At 52.9% G+C, this 13,311-nt stretch overlaps 28 non-coding genes across 28 annotated transcripts; 19 read left to right on the top strand and 9 right to left on the bottom strand.

Moving 5' to 3' along the window:
• Positions 1 to 613: 613 nt before the first annotated feature.
• Positions 614 to 684, top strand: trnag-ccc (transfer RNA glycine (anticodon CCC)). Its single transcript has one exon. It is a non-coding gene; the product is annotated as a tRNA-Gly (tRNA).
• A 468-nt stretch (positions 685 to 1,152) lies between these two features.
• trnay-gua (transfer RNA tyrosine (anticodon GUA)) lies at positions 1,153 to 1,240 on the bottom strand. Its single transcript is given in 2 exon segments — positions 1,153 to 1,188; positions 1,204 to 1,240. It is a non-coding gene; the product is annotated as a tRNA-Tyr (tRNA).
• A 207-nt stretch (positions 1,241 to 1,447) lies between these two features.
• On the top strand, positions 1,448 to 1,520 carry trnak-uuu (transfer RNA lysine (anticodon UUU)). The gene has a single exon. It is a non-coding gene; the product is annotated as a tRNA-Lys (tRNA).
• Positions 1,521 to 1,867: 347 nt separating this feature from the next.
• Positions 1,868 to 1,938, top strand: trnag-ccc (transfer RNA glycine (anticodon CCC)). The gene has a single exon. It is a non-coding gene; the product is annotated as a tRNA-Gly (tRNA).
• Positions 1,939 to 2,720: 782 nt separating this feature from the next.
• Positions 2,721 to 2,793, top strand: trnak-uuu (transfer RNA lysine (anticodon UUU)). Its single transcript has one exon. It is a non-coding gene; the product is annotated as a tRNA-Lys (tRNA).
• Positions 2,794 to 3,141: 348 nt separating this feature from the next.
• Positions 3,142 to 3,212, top strand: trnag-ccc (transfer RNA glycine (anticodon CCC)). The gene has a single exon. It is a non-coding gene; the product is annotated as a tRNA-Gly (tRNA).
• Positions 3,213 to 3,700: 488 nt separating this feature from the next.
• trnay-gua (transfer RNA tyrosine (anticodon GUA)) lies at positions 3,701 to 3,788 on the bottom strand. Its single transcript is given in 2 exon segments — positions 3,701 to 3,736; positions 3,752 to 3,788. It is a non-coding gene; the product is annotated as a tRNA-Tyr (tRNA).
• Positions 3,789 to 3,995: 207 nt separating this feature from the next.
• trnak-uuu (transfer RNA lysine (anticodon UUU)) lies at positions 3,996 to 4,068 on the top strand. The gene has a single exon. It is a non-coding gene; the product is annotated as a tRNA-Lys (tRNA).
• A 346-nt stretch (positions 4,069 to 4,414) lies between these two features.
• Positions 4,415 to 4,486, top strand: trnag-ccc (transfer RNA glycine (anticodon CCC)). The gene has a single exon. It is a non-coding gene; the product is annotated as a tRNA-Gly (tRNA).
• A 488-nt stretch (positions 4,487 to 4,974) lies between these two features.
• On the bottom strand, positions 4,975 to 5,062 carry trnay-gua (transfer RNA tyrosine (anticodon GUA)). The gene is given in 2 exon segments: positions 4,975 to 5,010; positions 5,026 to 5,062. It is a non-coding gene; the product is annotated as a tRNA-Tyr (tRNA).
• A 207-nt stretch (positions 5,063 to 5,269) lies between these two features.
• Positions 5,270 to 5,342, top strand: trnak-uuu (transfer RNA lysine (anticodon UUU)). The gene has a single exon. It is a non-coding gene; the product is annotated as a tRNA-Lys (tRNA).
• Positions 5,343 to 5,689: 347 nt separating this feature from the next.
• Positions 5,690 to 5,760, top strand: trnag-ccc (transfer RNA glycine (anticodon CCC)). Its single transcript has one exon. It is a non-coding gene; the product is annotated as a tRNA-Gly (tRNA).
• A 488-nt stretch (positions 5,761 to 6,248) lies between these two features.
• On the bottom strand, positions 6,249 to 6,336 carry trnay-gua (transfer RNA tyrosine (anticodon GUA)). The gene is given in 2 exon segments: positions 6,249 to 6,284; positions 6,300 to 6,336. It is a non-coding gene; the product is annotated as a tRNA-Tyr (tRNA).
• Positions 6,337 to 6,543: 207 nt separating this feature from the next.
• Positions 6,544 to 6,616, top strand: trnak-uuu (transfer RNA lysine (anticodon UUU)). The gene has a single exon. It is a non-coding gene; the product is annotated as a tRNA-Lys (tRNA).
• Positions 6,617 to 6,963: 347 nt separating this feature from the next.
• Positions 6,964 to 7,034, top strand: trnag-ccc (transfer RNA glycine (anticodon CCC)). Its single transcript has one exon. It is a non-coding gene; the product is annotated as a tRNA-Gly (tRNA).
• Positions 7,035 to 7,522: 488 nt separating this feature from the next.
• Positions 7,523 to 7,610, bottom strand: trnay-gua (transfer RNA tyrosine (anticodon GUA)). Its single transcript is given in 2 exon segments — positions 7,523 to 7,558; positions 7,574 to 7,610. It is a non-coding gene; the product is annotated as a tRNA-Tyr (tRNA).
• Positions 7,611 to 7,817: 207 nt separating this feature from the next.
• trnak-uuu (transfer RNA lysine (anticodon UUU)) lies at positions 7,818 to 7,890 on the top strand. Its single transcript has one exon. It is a non-coding gene; the product is annotated as a tRNA-Lys (tRNA).
• Positions 7,891 to 8,237: 347 nt separating this feature from the next.
• Positions 8,238 to 8,308, top strand: trnag-ccc (transfer RNA glycine (anticodon CCC)). Its single transcript has one exon. It is a non-coding gene; the product is annotated as a tRNA-Gly (tRNA).
• A 488-nt stretch (positions 8,309 to 8,796) lies between these two features.
• Positions 8,797 to 8,884, bottom strand: trnay-gua (transfer RNA tyrosine (anticodon GUA)). The gene is given in 2 exon segments: positions 8,797 to 8,832; positions 8,848 to 8,884. It is a non-coding gene; the product is annotated as a tRNA-Tyr (tRNA).
• A 630-nt stretch (positions 8,885 to 9,514) lies between these two features.
• Positions 9,515 to 9,585, top strand: trnag-ccc (transfer RNA glycine (anticodon CCC)). The gene has a single exon. It is a non-coding gene; the product is annotated as a tRNA-Gly (tRNA).
• Positions 9,586 to 10,053: 468 nt separating this feature from the next.
• On the bottom strand, positions 10,054 to 10,141 carry trnay-gua (transfer RNA tyrosine (anticodon GUA)). The gene is given in 2 exon segments: positions 10,054 to 10,089; positions 10,105 to 10,141. It is a non-coding gene; the product is annotated as a tRNA-Tyr (tRNA).
• A 207-nt stretch (positions 10,142 to 10,348) lies between these two features.
• trnak-uuu (transfer RNA lysine (anticodon UUU)) lies at positions 10,349 to 10,421 on the top strand. Its single transcript has one exon. It is a non-coding gene; the product is annotated as a tRNA-Lys (tRNA).
• A 347-nt stretch (positions 10,422 to 10,768) lies between these two features.
• On the top strand, positions 10,769 to 10,839 carry trnag-ccc (transfer RNA glycine (anticodon CCC)). The gene has a single exon. It is a non-coding gene; the product is annotated as a tRNA-Gly (tRNA).
• Positions 10,840 to 11,327: 488 nt separating this feature from the next.
• On the bottom strand, positions 11,328 to 11,415 carry trnay-gua (transfer RNA tyrosine (anticodon GUA)). Its single transcript is given in 2 exon segments — positions 11,328 to 11,363; positions 11,379 to 11,415. It is a non-coding gene; the product is annotated as a tRNA-Tyr (tRNA).
• Positions 11,416 to 11,622: 207 nt separating this feature from the next.
• On the top strand, positions 11,623 to 11,695 carry trnak-uuu (transfer RNA lysine (anticodon UUU)). Its single transcript has one exon. It is a non-coding gene; the product is annotated as a tRNA-Lys (tRNA).
• A 347-nt stretch (positions 11,696 to 12,042) lies between these two features.
• On the top strand, positions 12,043 to 12,113 carry trnag-ccc (transfer RNA glycine (anticodon CCC)). Its single transcript has one exon. It is a non-coding gene; the product is annotated as a tRNA-Gly (tRNA).
• A 488-nt stretch (positions 12,114 to 12,601) lies between these two features.
• Positions 12,602 to 12,689, bottom strand: trnay-gua (transfer RNA tyrosine (anticodon GUA)). The gene is given in 2 exon segments: positions 12,602 to 12,637; positions 12,653 to 12,689. It is a non-coding gene; the product is annotated as a tRNA-Tyr (tRNA).
• A 207-nt stretch (positions 12,690 to 12,896) lies between these two features.
• trnak-uuu (transfer RNA lysine (anticodon UUU)) lies at positions 12,897 to 12,969 on the top strand. Its single transcript has one exon. It is a non-coding gene; the product is annotated as a tRNA-Lys (tRNA).
• The last annotated feature ends 342 nt before the right edge of the window (positions 12,970 to 13,311 follow it).

The following is a 13,311-nucleotide window of genomic DNA, read 5'->3' as shown; positions in this document are numbered from 1 at the left end:
CTCTGACGTTCACAGCCCGAGGCAGGGTGGAGTTCCTGTTCTTTGGAAAGCACAGCACTGTGTCATGTTGGATCTAACAGAGATTCCTGGGCTCGTTGTCGTTTCCTCGGCTTGCTCTCTTCAGTGGACCAAACATGTGGCCTTTGAGGATCCTGTATGTCCCTGCTGCTGCTCCTCCTGCTTCTGTCGTAGAGCCCGGATAGCTCAGTCGGTAGAGCATCAGACTTTTAATCTGAGGGTCCAGGGTTCAGGTCCCTGTTTGGGTGTTATGGTGACTCAGGTCTAAGCCCCACCCCCCGGGCTTTTGTTTGCGGCCCTCCTCATTGCAAGGCCACAGAATTCCGCATTAGCAGCGCAGAGGTCCTTGTGTGGTGTTTGTCCTGGACGGAGTCAAAGGGGCCTGGAAGACGACAGTGAAACAATGGTGGTACGTCTTTGGCATTTTTTTCCTCTTCCGTCGGCTCTTCTCGTTGCAAATTCCCAAAGCTTCAAATTAGGCAGGGCAGAGGTAATTGTGGGGTGTGTGGGCTGGGCAAAAAGAAGGGCTTTGCTCCCTTTGGCCCGTGAGAGGATAAGAGGCTTAAACTGTGGTGTGAGCAAGCTCTCTCCGTGGGCGCCAGTGGTGTAGTGGTATCATGCAAGATTCCCATTCTTGCGACCCGGGTTCGATTCCCGGCTGGCGCAGCCTGGCACTGATTAATGGGTGAGGTGTGGCTCTGGGTGATTGGTGGCCCCTGCTGGGGAAATGTTTGCATATCAAAGCATCAACATATTGAGTAGGAGGAAGTGGTTACTGGATGAATGACCATCAATACAGAAGGTGCTGCTTGCTTTCTGGGGCTATACCTTGCCTCCTTTTTAACAGCTTTGTACTCAAACGTCTACTGCAATGGTGAGGCTTACAGAAAGGGTGCCGGCGATGGGCTCCACCGAGCGCCTCCTTTAGTCTCACTTGTCTTTGCGACTAGGTTTTGAGCGCACCAGCGCTGACGCAGTGTTTTGCCAAAGGAAAGCTTAGCAGACGCGAGCAGTAGAATGCAGAATTCTAAAGACGGCGACTCCGCTCTAATGTCTGACCGCCTTACGGGCCAAGCGAGAGAGAGGTTTGCTCATTTTCTTCTTTTTTGATTGTCAAGGGCTAAAACAGTAGCGTCCCTCGAGCCGGATTCGAACCAGCGACCTAAGGAGGTCCGGCCTTCTCCACTACAGTCCTCCGCTCTACCAACTGAGCTATCGAGGGAGCCGTGCGTGTCCTCTCTCTGACGTTCACAGCCCGAGGCAGGGTGGAGTTCCGGTTCTTTGGAAAGCACAGCACTGTGTCATGTTGGATCTAACAGAGATTCCTGGGCTCGTTGTCGTTTCCTCGGCTTGCTCTCTTCAGTGGACCAAACATGTGGCCTTTGAGGATCCTGTATGTCCCTGCTGCTGCTCCTGCTTTTGTCGTAGAGCCCGGATAGCTCAGTCGGTAGAGCATCAGACTTTTAATCTGAGGGTCCAGGGTTCAAGTCCCTGTTCGGGTGTTATGGTGACTCAGGTCTAAGCCCCACCCCCCGGGCTTTTGTTTGCGGCCCTCCTCGTTGCAAGGGCACAGACTTCCGCATTAGCAGCGCAGAGGTCCTTGTGTGGTGTTTGTCCTGGACGGAGTCAAAGGGGCCTGGAAGACGACAGTGAAACAATGGTGGTACGTCTTTGGCATTTTTTTCCTCTTCCGTCGGCTCTTCTCGTTGCAAATTCCCAAAGCTTCAAATTAGGCAGGGCAGAGGTAATTGTGGGGTGTGTGGGCTGGGCAAAAAGAAGGGCTTTGCTCCCTTTGGCCTGTGAGAGGATAAGAGGCTTAAACTGTGGTGTGAGCAAGCTCTCTCCGTGGGCGCCAGTGGTGTAGTGGTATCATGCAAGATTCCCATTCTTACGACCCGGGTTCGATTCCCGGCTGGCGCAGCCTGGGCTCTAGCTTGTGGGCCTGACACTGATTAATGGGTGAGGTGTGGCTCTGGGTGATTGGTGGCCCCTGCTGGGGAAATGTTTGCATATCAAAGCATCAACATATTGAGTAGGAGGAAGTGGTTACTGGATGAATGACCATCAATACAGAAGGTGCTGCTTGCTTTCTGGGGCTATACCTTGCCTCCTTTTTAACAGCTTTGTACTCAAACGTCTACTGCAATGGTGAGGCTTACAGAAAGGGTGCCGGCGATGGGCTCCACCGAGCGCCTCCTTTAGTCTCACTTGTCTTTGCGACTAGGTTTTGAGCGCACCAGCGCTGACGCAGTGTTTTGCAAAAGGAAAGCTTAGCAGACGCGAGCAGTAGAATGCAGAATTCTAAAGACGGCGACTCCGCTCTAATGTCTGACCGCCTTACGGTCCAAGCGAGAGAGAGGTTTGCTCATTTTCTTCTTTTTTGATTGTCAAGGGCCAAAACAGTAGCGTCCCTCGAGCCGGATTCGAACCAGCGACCTAAGGATGTCCGGCCTTCTCCACTACAACCTCCGCTCTACCAACTGAGCTATCAAGGGAGCCGTGCGTGTCCTCTCTCTGACGTTCACAGCCCGAGGCAGGGTGGAGTTCCTGTTCTTTGGAAAGCACAGCACTGTGTCATGTTGGATCTAACAGAGATTCCTGGTCTCGTTGTCGTTTCCTCGGCTTGCTCTCTTCAGTGGACCAAACATGTGGCCTTTGAGGATCCTGTATGTCCCTGCTGCTGCTCCTGCTTCTGTCGTAGAGCCCGGATAGCTCAGTCGGTAGAGCATCAGACTTTTAATCTGAGGGTCCAGGGTTCAAGTCCCTGTTCGGGTGTTATGGTGACTCAGGTCTAAGCCCCACCCCCCGGGCTTTTGTTTGCGGCCCTCCTCGTTGCAAGGGCACAGAATTCCGCATTAGCAGCGCAGAGGTCCTTGTGTGGTGTTTGTCCTGGACGGAGTCAAAGGGGCCTGGAAGACGACAGTGAAACAATGGTGGTACGTCTTTGGCATTTTTTTCCTCTTCCGTCGGCTCTTCTCGTTGCAAATTCCCAAAGCTTCAAATTAGGCAAGGGCAGAGGTAATTGTGGGGTGTGTGGGCTGGGCAAAAAGAAGGGCTTTGCTCCCTTTGGCCTTTGAGAGGATAAGAGGCTTAAACTGTGGTGTGAGCAAGCTCTCTCCGTGGGCGCCAGTGGTGTAGTGGTATCATGCAAGATTCCCATTCTTGCGACCCGGGCTCGATTCCCGGCTGTCGCAGCCTGGACTCTAGCTTGTGGGCCTGGCACTGATTAATGGGTGAGGTGTGGCTCTGGGTGATTGGTGGCCCCTGCTGGGGAAATGTTTGCATATCAAAGCATCAACATATTGAGTAGGAGGAAGTGGTTACTGGATGAATGACCATCAATACAGAAGGTGCTGCTTGCTTTCTGGGGCTATACCTTGCCTCCTTTTTAACAGCTTTGTACTCAAACGTCTACTGCAATGGTGAGGCTTACAGAAAGGGTGCCGGCGATGGGCTCCACCGAGCGCCTCCTTTAGTCTCACTTGTCTTTGCGACTAGGTTTTGAGCGCACCAGCGCTGACGCAGGGTTTTGCCAAAGGAAAGCTTAGCAGACGCGAGCAGTAGAATGCAGAATTCTAAAGACGGCGACTCCGCTCTAATGTCTGACCGCCTTACGGGCCAAGCGAGAGAGAGGTTTGCTCATTTTCTTCTTTTTTGATTGTCAAGGGCCAAAACAGTAGCGTCCCTCGAGCCGGATTCAAACCAGCGACCTAAGGATGTCCGGCCTTCTCCACTACAGTCCTCCGCTCTACCAACTGAGCTATCGAGGGAGCCGTGCGTGTCCTCTCTCTGACGTTCACAGCCCGAGGCAGGGTGGAGTTCCTGTTCTTTGGAAAGCACAGCACTGTGTCATGATGGATCTAACAGAGATTCCTGGGCTCGTTGTCGTTTCCTCGGCTTGCTCTCTTCAGTGGACCAAACATGTGGCCTTTGAGGATCCTGTATGTCCCTGCTGCTGCTCCTGCTTCTGTCGTAGAGCCCGGATAGCTCAGTCGGTAGAGCATCAGACTTTTAATCTGAGGGTCCAGGGTTCAAGTCCCTGTTCGGGTGTTATGGTGACTCAGGTCTAAGCCCCACCCCCTGGGCTTTTGTTTGCGGCCCTCCTCATTGCAAGGGCACAGAATTCCGCATTAGCAGCGCAGAGGTCCTTGTGTGGTGTTTGTCCTGGACGGAGTCAAAGGGGCCTGGAAGACGACAGTGAAACAATGGTGGTACGTCTTTGGCATTTTTTTCCTCTTCCGTCGGCTCTTCTCGTTGCAAATTCCCAAAGCTTCAAATTAGGCAGGGCAGAGGTAATTGTGGGGTGTGTGGGCTGGGCAAAAAGAAGGGCTTTGCTCCCTTTGGCCTGTGAGAGGATAAGAGGCTTAAACTGTGGTGTGAGCAAGCTCTCTCCGTGGCCGCCAGTGGTGTAGTGGTATCATGCAAGATTCCCATTCTTGCGACCCGGGTTTGATTCCCGGCTGGCGCAGCCTGGGCTCTAGCTGGTGGGCCTGGCACTGATTAATGGGTGAGGTGTGGCTCTGGGTGATTGGTGGCCCCTGCTGGGGAAATGTTTGCATATCAAAGCATCAACATATTGAGTAGGAGGAAGTGGTTACTGGATGAATGACCATCAATACAGAAGGTGCTGCTTGCATTCTGGGGCTATACCTTGCCTCCTTTTTAACAGCTTTGTACTCAAACGTCTACTGCAATGGTGAGGCTTACAGAAAGGGTGCCGGCGATGGGCTCCACCGAGCGCCTCCTTTAGTCTCACTTGTCTTTGCGACTAGGTTTTGAGCGCACCAGCGCTGACGCAGTGTTTTGCAAAAGGAAAGCTTAGCAGACGCGAGCAGTAGAATGCAGAATTCTAAAGACGGCGACTCCGCTCTAATGTCTGACCGCCTTACGGTCCAAGCGAGAGAGAGGTTTGCTCATTTTCTTCTTTTTTGATTGTCAAGGGCCAAAACAGTAGCGTCCCTCGAGCCGGATTCAAACCAGCGACCTAAGGATGTCCGGCCTTCTCCACTACAGTCCTCCGCTCTACCAACTGAGCTATCGAGGGAGCCGTGCGTGTCCTCTCTCTGACGTTCACAGCCCGAGGCAGGGTGGAGTTCCTGTTCTTTGGAAAGCACAGCACTGTGTCATGTTGGATCTAACAGAGATTCCTGGGCTCGTTGTCGTTTCCTCGGCTTGCTCTCTTCAGTGGACCAAACATGTGGCCTTTGAGGATCCTGTATGTCCCTGCTGCTGCTCCTGCTTCTGTCGCAGAGCCTGGATAGCTCAGTCGGTAGAGCATCAGACTTTTAATCTGAGGGTCCAGGGTTCAAGTCCCTGTTCGGGTGTTATGGTGACTCAGGTCTAAGCCCCACCCCCTGGGCTTTTGTTTGCGGCCCTCCTCATTGCAAGGGCACAGAATTCCGCCTTAGCAGCGCAGAGGTCCTTGTGTGGTGTTTGTCCTGGACGGAGTCAAAGGGGCCTGGAAGACGACAGTGAAACAATGGTGGTACGTCTTTGGCATTTTTTTCCTCTTCCGTCGGCTCTTCTCGTTGCAAATTCCCAAAGCTTCAAATTAGGCAGGGCAGAGGTAATTGTGGGGTGTGTGGGCTGGGCAAAAAGAAGGGCTTTGCTCCCTTTGGCCTGTGAGAGGATAAGAGGCTTAAACTGTGGTGTGAGCAAGCTCTCTCCGTGGGCGCCAGTGGTGTAGTGGTATCATGCAAGATTCCCATTCTTGCGACCCGGGTTCGATTCCCGGCTGGCGCAGCCTGGGCTCTAGCTTGTGGGCCTGGCACTGATTAATGGGTGAGGTGTGGCTTTGGGTGATTGGTGGCCCCTGCTGGGGAAATGTTTGCATATCAAAGCATCAACATATTGAGTAGGAGGAAGTGGTTACTGGATGAATGACCATCAATACAGAAGGTGCTGCTTGCTTTCTGGGGCTATACCTTGCCTCCTTTTTAACAGCTTTGTACTCAAACGTCTACTGCAATGGTGAGGCTTACAGAAAGGGTGCCGGCGATGGGCTCCACCGAGCGCCTCCTTTAGTCTCACTTGTCTTTGCGACTAGGTTTTGAGCGCACCAGCGCTGACGCAGTGTTTTGCAAAAGGAAAGCTTAGCAGACGCGAGCAGTAGAATGCAGAATTCTAAAGACGGCGACTCCGCTCTAATGTCTGACCGCCTTACGGTCCAAGCGAGAGAGAGGTTTGCTCATTTTCTTCTTTTTTGATTGTCAAGGGCCAAAACAGTAGCGTCCCTCGAGCCGGATTCGAACCAGCGACCTAAGGATGTCCGGCCTTCTCCACTACAGTCCTCCGCTCTACCAACTGAGCTGTCGAGGGAGCCGTGCATGTCCTCTCTCTGACGTTCACAGCCCGAGGCAGGGTGGAGTTCCTGTTCTTTGGAAAGCACGGCACTGTGTCATGTTGGATCTAACAGAGATTCCTGGGCTCGTTGTCGTTTCCTCGGCTTGCTCTCTTCAGTGGACCAAACATGTGGCCTTTGAGGATCCTGTATGTCCCTGCTGCTGCTCCTGCTTCTGTCGTAGAGCCCGGATAGCTCAGTCGGTAGAGCATCAGACTTTTAATCTGAGGGTCCAGGGTTCAAGTCCCTGTTCGGGTGTTATGGTGACTCAGGTCTAAGCCCCACCCCCCGGGCTTTTGTTTGCGGCCCTCCTCATTGCAAGGGCACAGAATTCCGCATTAGCAGCGCAGAGGTCCTTGTGTGGTGTTTGTCCTGGACGGAGTCAAAGGGGCCTGGAAGACGACAGTGAAACAATGGTGGTACGTCTTTGGCATTTTTTTCCTCTTCCGTCGGCTCTTCTCGTTGCAAATTCCCAAAGCTTCAAATTAGGCAGGGCAGAGGTAATTGTGGGGTGTGTGGGCTGGGCAAAAAGAAGGGCTTTGCTCCCTTTGGCCTGTGAGAGGATAAGAGGCTTAAACTGTGGTGTGAGCAAGCTCTCTCCGTGGGCGCCAGTGGTGTAGTGGTATCATGCAAGATTCCCATTCTTACGACCCGGGTTCGATTCCCGGCTGGCGCAGCCTGGGCTCTAGCTTGTGGGCCTGACACTGATTAATGGGTGAGGTGTGGCTCTGGGTGATTGGTGGCCCCTGCTGGGGAAATGTTTGCATATCAAAGCATCAACATATTGAGTAGGAGGAAGTGGTTACTGGATGAATGACCATCAATACAGAAGGTGCTGCTTGCTTTCTGGGGCTATACCTTGCCTCCTTTTTAACAGCTTTGTACTCAAACGTCTACTGCAATGGTGAGGCTTACAGAAAGGGTGCCGGCGATGGGCTCCACCGAGCGCCTCCTTTAGTCTCACTTGTCTTTGCGACTAGGTTTTGAGCGCACCAGCGCTGACGCAGTGTTTTGCAAAAGGAAAGCTTAGCAGACGCGAGCAGTAGAATGCAGAATTCTAAAGACGGCGACTCCGCTCTAATGTCTGACCGCCTTACGGTCCAAGCGAGAGAGAGGTTTGCTCATTTTCTTCTTTTTTGATTGTCAAGGGCCAAAACAGTAGCGTCTCTCGAGCCGGATTCGAACCAGCGACCTAAGGATGTCCAGCCTTCTCCACTACAGTCCTCCGCTCTACCAACTGAGCTATCGAGGGAGCCGTGCGTGTCCTCTCTCTGACGTTCACAGCCCGAGGCAGGGTGGAGTTCCTGTTCTTTGGAAAGCACAGCACTGTGTCATGTTGGATCTAACAGAGATTCCTGGGCTCGTTGTCGTTTCCTCGGCTTGCTCTCTTCAGTGGACCAAACATGTGGCCTTTGAGGATCCTGTATGTCCCTGCTGCTGCTCCTGCTTCTGTCGTAGAGCCCGGATAGCTCAGTCGGTAGAGCATCAGACTTTTAATCTGAGGGTCCAGGGTTCAAGTCCCTGTTCGGGTGTTATGGTGACTCAGGTCTAAGCCCCATCCCCCGGGCTTTTGTTTGCGGCCCTCCTCATTGCAAGGGCACAGAATTCCGCATTAGCAGCGCAGAGGTCCTTGTGTGGTGTTTGTCCTGGACGGAGTCAAAGGGGCCTGGAAGACGACAGTGAAACAATGGTGGTACGTCTTTGGCATTTTTTTCCTCTTCCGTCGGCTCTTCTCGTTGCAAATTCCCAAAGCTTCAAATTAGGCAGGGCAGAGGTAATTGTGGGGTGTGTGGGCTGGGCAAAAAGAAGGGCTTTGCTCCCTTTGGCCTGTGAGAGGATAAGAGGCTTAAACTGTGGTGTGAGCAAGCTCTCTCCGTGGGCGCCAGTGGTGTAGTGGTATCATGCAAGATTCCCATTCTTGCGACCTGGGTTCGATTCCCGGCTGGCGCAGCCTGGGCTCTAGCTTGTGGGCCTGGCACTGATTAATGGGTGAGGTGTGGCTCTGGGTGATTGGTGACCCCTGCTGGGGAAATGTTTGCATATCAAAGCATCAACATATTGAGTAGGAGGAAGTGGTTACTGGATGAATGACCATCAATACAGAAGGTGCTGCTTGCTTTCTGGGGCTATACCTTGCCTCCTTTTTAACAGCTTTGTACTCAAACGTCTACTGCAATGGTGAGGCTTACAGAAAGGGTGCCGGCGATGGGCTCCACCGAGCGCCTCCTTTAGTCTCACTTGTCTTTGCGACTAGGTTTTGAGCGCACCAGCGCTGACGCAGTGTTTTGCAAAAGGAAAGCTTAGCAGACGCGAGCAGTAGAATGCAGAATTCTAAAGACGGCGACTCCGCTCTAATGTCTGACCGCCTTACGGGCCAAGCGAGAGAGAGGTTTGCTCATTTTCTTCTTTTTTGATTGTCAAGGGCCAAAACAGTAGCGTCCCTCGAGCCGGATTCGAACCAGCGACCTAAGGATGTCCGGCCTTCTCCACTACAGTCCTCCGCTCTACCAACTGAGCTATCGAGGGAGCCGTGCGTGTCCTCTCTCTGACGTTCACAGCCCGAGGCAGGGTGGAGTTCCTGTTCTTTGGAAAGCACAGCACTGTGTCATGTTGGATCTAACAGAGATTCCTGGGCTCGTTGTCGTTTCCTCGGCTTGCTCTCTTCAGTGGACCAAACATGTGGCCTTTGAGGATCCTGTATGTCCCTGCTGCTGCTCCTCCTGCTTCTGTCGTAGAGCCCGGATAGCTCAGTCGGTAGAGCATCAGACTTTTAATCTGAGGGTCCAGGGTTCAGGTCCCTGTTTGGGTGTTATGGTGACTCAGGTCTAAGCCCCACCCCCCGGGCTTTTGTTTGCGGCCCTCCTCATTGCAAGGCCACAGAATTCCGCATTAGCAGCGCAGAGGTCCTTGTGTGGTGTTTGTCCTGGACGGAGTCAAAGGGGCCTGGAAGACGACAGTGAAACAATGGTGGTACGTCTTTGGCATTTTTTTCCTCTTCCGTCGGCTCTTCTCGTTGCAAATTCCCAAAGCTTCAAATTAGGCAGGGCAGAGGTAATTGTGGGGTGTGTGGGCTGGGCAAAAAGAAGGGCTTTGCTCCCTTTGGCCCGTGAGAGGATAAGAGGCTTAAACTGTGGTGTGAGCAAGCTCTCTCCGTGGGCGCCAGTGGTGTAGTGGTATCATGCAAGATTCCCATTCTTGCGACCCGGGTTCGATTCCCGGCTGGCGCAGCCTGGCACTGATTAATGGGTGAGGTGTGGCTCTGGGTGATTGGTGGCCCCTGCTGGGGAAATGTTTGCATATCAAAGCATCAACATATTGAGTAGGAGGAAGTGGTTACTGGATGAATGACCATCAATACAGAAGGTGCTGCTTGCTTTCTGGGGCTATACCTTGCCTCCTTTTTAACAGCTTTGTACTCAAACGTCTACTGCAATGGTGAGGCTTACAGAAAGGGTGCCGGCGATGGGCTCCACCGAGCGCCTCCTTTAGTCTCACTTGTCTTTGCGACTAGGTTTTGAGCGCACCAGCGCTGACGCAGTGTTTTGCCAAAGGAAAGCTTAGCAGACGCGAGCAGTAGAATGCAGAATTCTAAAGACGGCGACTCCGCTCTAATGTCTGACCGCCTTACGGGCCAAGCGAGAGAGAGGTTTGCTCATTTTCTTCTTTTTTGATTGTCAAGGGCTAAAACAGTAGCGTCCCTCGAGCCGGATTCGAACCAGCGACCTAAGGAGGTCCGGCCTTCTCCACTACAGTCCTCCGCTCTACCAACTGAGCTATCGAGGGAGCCGTGCGTGTCCTCTCTCTGACGTTCACAGCCCGAGGCAGGGTGGAGTTCCTGTTCTTTGGAAAGCACAGCACTGTGTCATGTTGGATCTAACAGAGATTCCTGGGCTCGTTGTCGTTTCCTCGGCTTGCTCTCTTCAGTGGACCAAACATGTGGCCTTTGAGGATCCTGTATGTCCCTGCTGCTGCTCCTGCTTTTGTCGTAGAGCCCGGATAGCTCAGTCGGTAGAGCATCAGACTTTTAATCTGAGGGTCCAGGGTTCAAGTCCCTGTTCGGGTGTTATGGTGACTCAGGTCTAAGCCCCACCCCCCGGGCTTTTGTTTGCGGCCCTCCTCGTTGCAAGGGCACAGACTTCCGCATTAGCAGCGCAGAGGTCCTTGTGTGGTGTTTGTCCTGGACGGAGTCAAAGGGGCCTGGAAGACGACAGTGAAACAATGGTGGTACGTCTTTGGCATTTTTTTCCTCTTCCGTCGGCTCTTCTCGTTGCAAATTCCCAAAGCTTCAAATTAGGCAGGGCAGAGGTAATTGTGGGGTGTGTGGGCTGGGCAAAAAGAAGGGCTTTGCTCCCTTTGGCCTGTGAGAGGATAAGAGGCTTAAACTGTGGTGTGAGCAAGCTCTCTCCGTGGGCGCCAGTGGTGTAGTGGTATCATGCAAGATTCCCATTCTTACGACCCGGGTTCGATTCCCGGCTGGCGCAGCCTGGGCTCTAGCTTGTGGGCCTGACACTGATTAATGGGTGAGGTGTGGCTCTGGGTGATTGGTGGCCCCTGCTGGGGAAATGTTTGCATATCAAAGCATCAACATATTGAGTAGGAGGAAGTGGTTACTGGATGAATGACCATCAATACAGAAGGTGCTGCTTGCTTTCTGGGGCTATACCTTGCCTCCTTTTTAACAGCTTTGTACTCAAACGTCTACTGCAATGGTGAGGCTTACAGAAAGGGTGCCGGCGATGGGCTCCACCGAGCGCCTCCTTTAGTCTCACTTGTCTTTGCGACTAGGTTTTGAGCGCACCAGCGCTGACGCAGTGTTTTGCAAAAGGAAAGCTTAGCAGACGCGAGCAGTAGAATGCAGAATTCTAAAGACGGCGACTCCGCTCTAATGTCTGACTGCCTTACGGGCCAAGCGAGAGAGAGGTTTGCTCATTTTCTTCTTTTTTGATTGTCAAGGGCCAAAACAGTAGCGTCCCTCGAGCCGGATTCGAACCAGCGACCTAAGGATGTCCGGCCTTCTCCACTACAGTCCTCCGCTCTACCAACTGAGCTATCGAGGGAGCCGTGCGTGTCCTCTCTCTGACGTTCACAGCCCGAGGCAGGGTGGAGTTCCTGTTCTTTGGAAAGCACAGCACTGTGTCATGTTGGATCTAACAGAGATTCCTGGGCTCGTTGTCGTTTCCTCGGCTTGCTCTCTTCAGTGGACCAAACATGTGGCCTTTGAGGATCCTGTATGTCCCTGCTGCTGCTCCTGCTTCTGTCGTAGAGCCCGGATAGCTCAGTCGGTAGAGCATCAGACTTTTAATCTGAGGGTCCAGGGTTCAAGTCCCTGTTCGGGTGTTATGGTGACTCAGGTCTAAGCCCCACCCCCTGGGCTTTTGTTTGCGGCCCTCCTCATTGCAAGGGCACAGAATTCCGCATTAGCAGCGCAGAGGTCCTTGTGTGGTGTTTGTCCTGGACGGAGTCAAAGGGGCCTGGAAGACGACAGTGAAACAATGGTGGTACGTCTTTGGCATTTTTTTCCTCTTCCGTCGGCTCTTCTCGTTGCAAATTCCCAAAGCTTCAAATTAGGCAGGGCAGAGGTAATTGTGGGGTGTGTGGGCTGGGCAAAAAGAAGGGCTTTGCTCCCTTTGGCCTGTGAGAGGATAAGAGGCTTAAACTGTGGTGTGAGCAAGCTCTCTCCGTGGGCGCCAGTGGTGTAGTGGTATCATGCAAGATTCCCATTCTTGCGACCCGGGTTCGATTCCCGGCTGGCGCAGCCTGGGCTCTAGCTGGTGGGCCTGGCACTGATTAATGGGTGAGGTGTGGCTCTGGGTGATTGGTGGCCCCTGCTGGGGAAATGTTTGCATATCAAAGCATCAACATATTGAGTAGGAGGAAGTGGTTACTGGATGAATGACCATCAATACAGAAGGTGCTGCTTGCATTCTGGGGCTATACCTTGCCTCCTTTTTAACAGCTTTGTACTCAAACGTCTACTGCAATGGTGAGGCTTACAGAAAGGGTGCCGGCGATGGGCTCCACCGAGCGCCTTCTTTAGTCTCACTTGTCTTTGCGACTAGGTTTTGAGCGCACCAGCGCTGACGCAGTGTTTTGCAAAAGGAAAGCTTAGCAGACGCGAGCAGTAGAATGCAGAATTCTAAAGACGGCGACTCCGCTCTAATGTCTGACCGCCTTACGGTCCAAGCGAGAGAGAGGTTTGCTCATTTTCTTCTTTTTTGATTGTCAAGGGCCAAAACAGTAGCGTCCCTCGAGCCGGATTCAAACCAGCGACCTAAGGATGTCCGGCCTTCTCCACTACAGTCCTCCGCTCTACCAACTGAGCTATCGAGGGAGCCGTGCGTGTCCTCTCTCTGACGTTCACAGCCCGAGGCAGGGTGGAGTTCCTGTTCTTTGGAAAGCACAGCACTGTGTCATGTTGGATCTAACAGAGATTCCTGGGCTCGTTGTCGTTTCCTCGGCTTGCTCTCTTCAGTGGACCAAACATGTGGCCTTTGAGGATCCTGTATGTCCCTGCTGCTGCTCCTGCTTCTGTCGCAGAGCCCGGATAGCTCAGTCGGTAGAGCATCAGACTTTTAATCTGAGGGTCCAGGGTTCAAGTCCCTGTTCGGGTGTTATGGTGACTCAGGTCTAAGCCCCACCCCCCGGGCTTTTGTTTGCGGCCCTCCTCATTGCAAGGGCACAGAATTCCGCCTTAGCAGCGCAGAGGTCCTTGTGTGGTGTTTGTCCTGGACGGAGTCAAAGGGGCCTGGAAGACGACAGTGAAACAATGGTGGTACGTCTTTGGCATTTTTTTCCTCTTCCGTCGGCTCTTCTCGTTGCAAATTCCCAAAGCTTCAAATTAGGCAGGGCAGAGGTAATTGTGGGGTGTGTGGGCTGGGCAAAAAGAAGGGCTTTGCTCCCTTTGGCCTGTGAGAGGATAAGAGGCTTAAACTGTGGTGTGAGCAAGCTCTCTC

Source organism: Lepisosteus platostomus, chromosome 8 (assembly GCF_059453375.1).
Source record: "Lepisosteus platostomus isolate fLepPlt1 chromosome 8, fLepPlt1.hap1, whole genome shotgun sequence".
Lineage (NCBI taxonomy): Eukaryota > Metazoa > Chordata > Actinopteri > Semionotiformes > Lepisosteidae > Lepisosteus > Lepisosteus platostomus.
This window is presented reverse-complemented; position numbering and strand designations above follow the sequence as displayed.